This window comes from Dendrobates tinctorius, unplaced genomic scaffold (assembly GCF_039654945.1).
Source record: "Dendrobates tinctorius isolate UK_male_01 unplaced genomic scaffold, ASM3965494v1 ptg000113l, whole genome shotgun sequence".
In the NCBI taxonomy this organism is placed as follows: Eukaryota; Metazoa; Chordata; class Amphibia; order Anura; family Dendrobatidae; genus Dendrobates; species Dendrobates tinctorius.
The window spans coordinates 1,009,091-1,015,806 of record NW_027361781.1 but is presented as its reverse complement, the minus strand read 5'-3'; the positions used below and the strand labels follow the sequence as shown (position 1 = coordinate 1,015,806).

Here is a 6,716-nt window from a genome sequence, read left to right as displayed (position 1 = left end):
TGTAAATAAGAAGAGGACATAGCTCTCATTAGCACCATGGTCATTTCATTAGATGGCTGTCAGTTGAACAATGACTCATTCGGCCAAGCGCTCCTTTGTTGTTTATGAGAGAGTCCATCAAATAGTAAAATGAAACTTGACACTCAATTGTGGAAGAAGTTCAATTCCTTTTATTGTGCATCCAGAGAAAATGAATGTTGAACGTTTTCGGTCCGTCACAGGACCTTCATCAGAATATTTCCATAGCGCAAACTATAGTATACACACAGTAAAAAGAGAACAAAAGAATACAATGTCATATAATGCAAAAAGAAAACAACATAAAGTAACATGGTAAATACAATTCATCAAGAAAAGCTCAAAAGTGGGTGATGGCTGTGAAATTCATTCCTAGAGTGCTCTGTGAGGAGCGAGAAGTCCGGAGGAAATTACATCCGTGCTGTATTAGCAGTTAAGGGTGGATAAGAACATGGATATTGCATTGATATATAAGAAGATGGAAGCCTGAGGCTATAAAAGGATATAGTTATACATCCAGGACCAGAGACGATCAGGAGCACATTAGATTGTGATACAAGTAGTGATACTGAGCAAGCCAGTGGGGTGAGTAGCTAGGAAGAATATCCTTAGATATAAAATTCAAGCTGTATAACACGTAGTCCGGAAGTGGTGTTCAACTGGATGAAAGCAGTGTAATGGTTAAGTAGAAAATATGTCAATCATGTTAAACCCTGGTATCTTATGAAAGGCTCATAACACTAGTAGTGGAAAAACAAGCCGACAATACCTGGATGTACTGTAATTAATAGAATGACACGTCTGGGACCAGAAGCGGGGTTCTGCTCTGCAAAGAATAAAATTCAAAAGTGTACCGTGTATAAATGTACATGCTGTCTCAAAGAGTAGCGACAATGCGTGAATGTACCTGGATCTTAGGGGGCAGCTAAAACAGGTGGTAAGCGCGTCTGAGATTGCAAAAGGATTGCCAGTGAATAGAGCTGCGAAAAAATAAGGAAACATGTAACACCAGCACGGTTTAGGGGTAAGGCCAAAAGGCTTCGTCCTCTGTTACCTTGTGTGCCCCGGTCCGTGATGCAGAGGAACGCTACTCAGGGAGGACGCTGTGGAAGTGCCATTCTTCTGGGTTTAAATCCCGGCAGGGAGCGCGTTATAGCCGCATCATTGCGGTCATGTGATTGTGACCGTAGGAAATGCGCAGGCGCAATGGCCTCCTAATAGTAAATGAAGATCCTGGTCAGAGGCGCGTCACGGCTGCGTCATGGCGGTCATGTCACCGCGACTATGGGACGCGCGCATGCGCTGTAACCTGCTGTTCAGAGATAGAGATTGTAGCTATGTTACAGCACACCAGGAAGTAGCGCTATGTATACAGGAGATATATGTGTGAGCAATGGGTGCAACGCTAGAGTATGAAAAATGACGTGAATGCTACATGTAATAGAACACTGCAACCGTATGGACAATAGAACATTATTCATAAGGTGACCCACTGGAACAGGCATACTGCCAGGTATATTTTGTACAATATTAGTTGCAATAGTATAAAATGAAATAGTGACTATATAGGGGATATCGAAATTAGCTAATAAACCAGAGACTATGTAGGGGCGCAGCAATTTACCATCTAATAATACTAGGTACTCTTAAAGGTACGGCATATATCAGGGACACCCAGAATTGAGCTGCATGAAAAGTTATCCCAAATCTCCATGGGATTGGGTGTTAGAATACATTATGGTCCCTAGGTGAATGTAAATATTGGTATAATGGAAGCCTGCGTGTTGTACCTTAAGGGTAACTAGGTGAAACAAAGCGAGGACATACTGTACCATAAGGAGTGATAGTGGTGCCCAGTGCATGGGAAAGAGACATTTAACAGTTCTAAGAAAAAAAGGGAAAAAGAAATTAGACAAAGCAATGAATCGCAAATTACATTTCAATAAAATTGACATCAAATCATCACATGTAACAAAATACATAAGGGTTGCTATTTAACAATCCCTGTTAAGGCCCTACAAGAAAGCTGATATTTCATAGTCGCTATTAAGACCCTTCGGTTACAGAGTCTGTAAAGTAAAAATCCAATATGCCTCCCTCTTCTTGAGTGTTTTTATTCTGTTTTGGCCCCTCCTGTTAATGTCAACTTGTTCTAAAACCTGCTGGAGAAACTTTGGTAAGTGGACAATCGGGGTTAGAAATTCAGTAATTAAAATTAAGTGGGGGTCTAGATTCTGAGACCCCAACTGATCATTCAAAAGTGTTTACTTAAGCAGCCGTGTCTATGTAGGGGCTACTCACAATGGCTTTCCGGCTTTTACAGGTCTCTTCTAGCCACATCACTTCCAAGGAATGCATCATGTGTGGCCCCAAAGTTACCATGTTCCACTTTAGGTCTTCAGTTGATCACCTGACCTCAGGATTTTTTTTTTAATGTTTCTGGATTCTTGGTCTCTGCAAACAAAGTGCGTATTGAGCGCCGCGTATACCACAGAGGAAGCGGATGTATTGATCTTGGCAATCATATGATCATCGAACTGGAATGATTGTCAAGTGACAGCTGGACTTAACAAATATCAAATTATCAAGGTTGCATTGTTTTGCCTTCTAACTTGAGCTGCCATGACAGTCACAGGTGCAAGAAAAATGTACAGTATAAAAGTGATTAAATAATACAAACAAATACATAATCTCCTTTTAAGGGTCAAGGGAAAGGGCAATAATAATAATAATAATAATAATAATAATAATAATAATAATAATAATACATATTTAGAAAATATAAATATATGTGAATTTATAAATGTAATTCCATAATTTGATATGTTATATATGAAATCAAACATTATACTCTGGTGGACACAGATACTGTACAGGATCAATACTATGTTGAGGTTTTAATATGATTGTTAATAAAATGCTTGAATTTGAAATATTTTATGTTTTTACTATTTGTCTTAGTTTAAAACCTTAAAATTAAAAACAAACCTTGTGTGCAAAAAACAATATAAAAGATACAAAAATGACTTTAAATTAATTGCATATAAAAGAAAAAAAGCCTTTGATGCTATAAAAAGTAATACATCCGTCACCGTGTCATTATAGCCGTTAATGGGAATTGATTGACGGCCTCCGATATTAATATGAGTCTCCCTGGGATGTTGATTTCCGTATTGGAGAACGAGAAGAAAATATTTGTATGCAGCCTTTATTTGGACCATAAATATCAGTTGACGTCATCGGTCAAAGTGTCGGATTGTGGAATGGATAATGAAGGGTGTAATTCAGGCGACTCCATGCGGAGTCTTGCACGAGATGGGGCCGGGTCTGGGATCTGGCACGGGTCATAAATAATGACATTGTGTCAACACATATAAAGAGTCACATTAGGTTCCGGTGTAATTGGAGGAATCCATCAAGTGTGCAGGAATCTTAGCCTTTATACAAACCGAGTTTCCATTCTGGGGACACATCGAATTCTTGCTGTGAAAATGATATGTATATTCTGATCTTAAATTATGCTGGCAGTAAAGTACCGTGTCATTACTATTATTGCTGTTATTACTCTCTTGCCGTGCCACAGTACAGTGGAGTAAGGGGCCAGCCCCGATGTGTAGCCAGACAGTGATTGATTGTTTCAATGTAGGCTAGCTTACAAAAGTTCTGACCTGCGATTGAGTTTCTGTATTCTTTCGATGGCTGTGTATTTTCCAATTACATCAGAAGAAGAGAGGAAAAAAAAAGAGTGAGAGGTATGAAAAGAGAAAGAAACAAAGATGGGAAGGATATAGTAGTAAATAGAAAACGAGAGACTGCAAGAGTGAGATACAGCAAAAGACTCTAGAGGAAATAGTCAACAAACTGCATAAATCAATAGTGCAAGCGAATATAAGAAACACTGTTATATAGCTTATCAGAGAAATCTGCTTCTTTCTCCACTTATCAGCCATTTCTCCTCCTTGCCCTTCCACTTAAATTCATTATTCACTGTGAAAAAAACAAAAAACAAGGTGGGTTGCCAGCTCAGTGAGGGATCAGAGTACAGGTGCCTATAGAAATCTATGGAAAGAGAAGAACAGAATGGAAAGTAGGGTGAAGATTAGAAGCAAAGACATAGAGCGACCAGTGCTGCAGCTTTCTGGGAAGTGTTTTATCTCACCCCAGAGGTGGATTCACAGCTGTATTACTTAGTCCTGCTGTGGTCAATAATGGCCAAACATTTTGATACTGACAGTAAATTTGGTTTTCACAAACTTTACTTCTTCAGTGATTCTAGATATATTAGTCAGACGTTTATTGACAAATACATCAAGTTTATCTCCAGACTTCTGCCCTTCGCTCTGGCAGCTGTATATGAGCTTCTGGGCAAAATCCAGACTGATGATCGCACATTGTTGTCCCTTCAGTGTTTGGAATTTATCACAATTTCTGTGCATTTGTTTGTCCTCCCTTTTTTGAGGATGAGATTGAGACCTGGGAGTTGCTTGTCCATGGACCAAAAATGTCAATGTTTCTTTTCACTGAGTCCCTTAGTTATCATTTTTTGCCTTGTGAAATGGTCTCCATCATGCTGGAAAAAGCATTGTTCATTGCTCCTGAATGATTGGAAGAAGTTGCTCTCAGAGGATGTTTATATTCTAATTTTCATTCTTGACATTTTTCATAGGCAAAATTGTGGGTTAGCCGCCTCCATGGATGAAAAGCCTTCAAACATGAACTCAGGATGCTATTTACTGATAGCAGGACTTATGGTAGCACCTATTCTTCCAGATATCCCAGAAGAGGCATCATCAGAGAAAATAACTTTACCCCAGTGCCCTGCAGTACAATCCTACTACTTTTTTTGCAAGATGTCGGTTTGTCCATGAGGCTTTTCTTAAAGAGCAGTGGCTTATTTGCTGTCTTTATTGACAGAAGTCCGACCTCAAAAAGCGTGCCCTTTACTATACATGCAGATGCACTGACATCTGTCTGCGGCAATTTCTGAGCAAGCTCTGCACTATATTGAACCAATTTCATAGAGGAACACTTTTTAGGATACTATGCTGTTTAATCCCAACAGATTTTAGATGGACTATTAAAAAATCTCCTAGAATTCCAACATTGTATTTTGTTCCCAAAAAGCATAAAAATCTGATAAAGCCCCTTGCATTGTCTATTATGTCAGGCATCGTGGGTTTATGTGACCCTATTTGTAAATTTATCGATTACTATTTTAAACCAATTGTGGAGTTACCACCCTCATATGCATGGGACACAATGAACTACAATTGGCTACAATCAATGACATTGCATTGGAAAAAGACATGCTTTTTTAGTTCCGGCGGACATACAATCACTATACTCATATATTAGACATCAGGGGCGGGCTGTTTTTTCCTGGGTATGAGCAACTTGGATAGCCAAAATTGTGAATTAATTCTGGAATTGTTAACTTATATCCTCACTCACAATTTTCTTGCATTTAGGGATTTTTTTTATTTACAGCAACTTGGCACTGCGATGGGTAAGGACTGTGCTCCTTCTTTTTTCAGTCTCTTCCTGCAGTATAGGGAGAGAGAGAATTTTGACTATGAGGGCACCCAGGTCGCAGACCATGTGCAGTGCTGCCTGCGCTACATTGTTGACACAGCATCAGTTGCAATGTTTCATGGATCATCTGAACACAAACAGATTTAACATCAAATAAACTTATTCCTACAGTATAACCATGGTTGATTTGATAGACATTATAATTGAAACAGATTCAAAATTTCAATTGCAGACTGATGTCTATTGAAAACCCACCTCAGTAAACTCACCATTGCATGTCAGTTTTAGTCATCCCTAAACAACAATTAAGGCCATCCCAACTGATCAATATGTCAGAATATGACATATCTGTTCTTCCAATAAGAAATTTGAATCACAATTAGCAGATTTAAACATGAGATTCCAAGCTAGAGGTTACAGTAACAGATGAATAAATCATGGATAAAATAGAGCAAAAAGAACTGACCGTGAAACATATCATAGGTGAGATGAAGACTAACATCGGTGAGATGAAGACTGAGGATAAAGTGTGATTAATCTCCATGGTCCACTATGAGGAATTGCCTTCAGCGACATTGAAACATTTTAGAAACTGAACCTGCCCTAATTAAATACATCTCAGACTATCTTCTGATGACACCTAGAAGGAGCAAAAATTTGAAGGACATATTAGTTCAGAACCATTATATTTCTGTTAATAAAAATCCATTCCATTCTAGGGGCCCGCCTCATGGGTGTTTTCCATGTGGCAATGTGTTGCTTGTAAAAATATCTGTTGTGCTACCTTTTTTGAGCCAGTTGACAGAAAAATAAGTTTTCTATTAGGCAGCATGTCTCACATAACACAACTCAAGTAATTTACTAGGCTACAGGCAGTTGTTCTAAAGTAAAGTGGCAAGTAAAAGATGGGCACCCCTGGTCAAAATCACTGTTATTGTGAAGAGTTAAGCAAGTTGAAGATGAAATGACCTCTAAAAGGCCTAAAGTTAAACATGACACATTTTCTTTGTATTTAAGGAAAAATAAAATAGTGCCACATTTTTAGATGGTTGAGGAGGTAAGAGTGGCTGGGACCCTAGGAGGTAGCAACCCTGCTGTGTGAGAAGAAGAAGGGCCCCCGCCGAGTGTCCGGGCCGAAACCAAGGGGACCGTCACCTAGGTTCCGG

The 6,716-nt window shown here is 39.0% G+C and overlaps 1 long non-coding RNA gene across 1 annotated transcript; it reads right to left on the bottom strand.

Annotated features, from left to right (window-relative positions):
• Positions 1-225: 225 nt before the first annotated feature.
• Positions 226-2,615, bottom strand: LOC141101021 (uncharacterized). Its single transcript, XR_012234852.1, has 3 exons — positions 1,073-2,615; positions 926-998; positions 226-844 (listed from the first exon to the last, which is right to left on the bottom strand). It is a non-coding gene; the product is annotated as an uncharacterized lncRNA (long non-coding RNA).
• Positions 2,616-6,716: the final 4,101 nt, after the last annotated feature.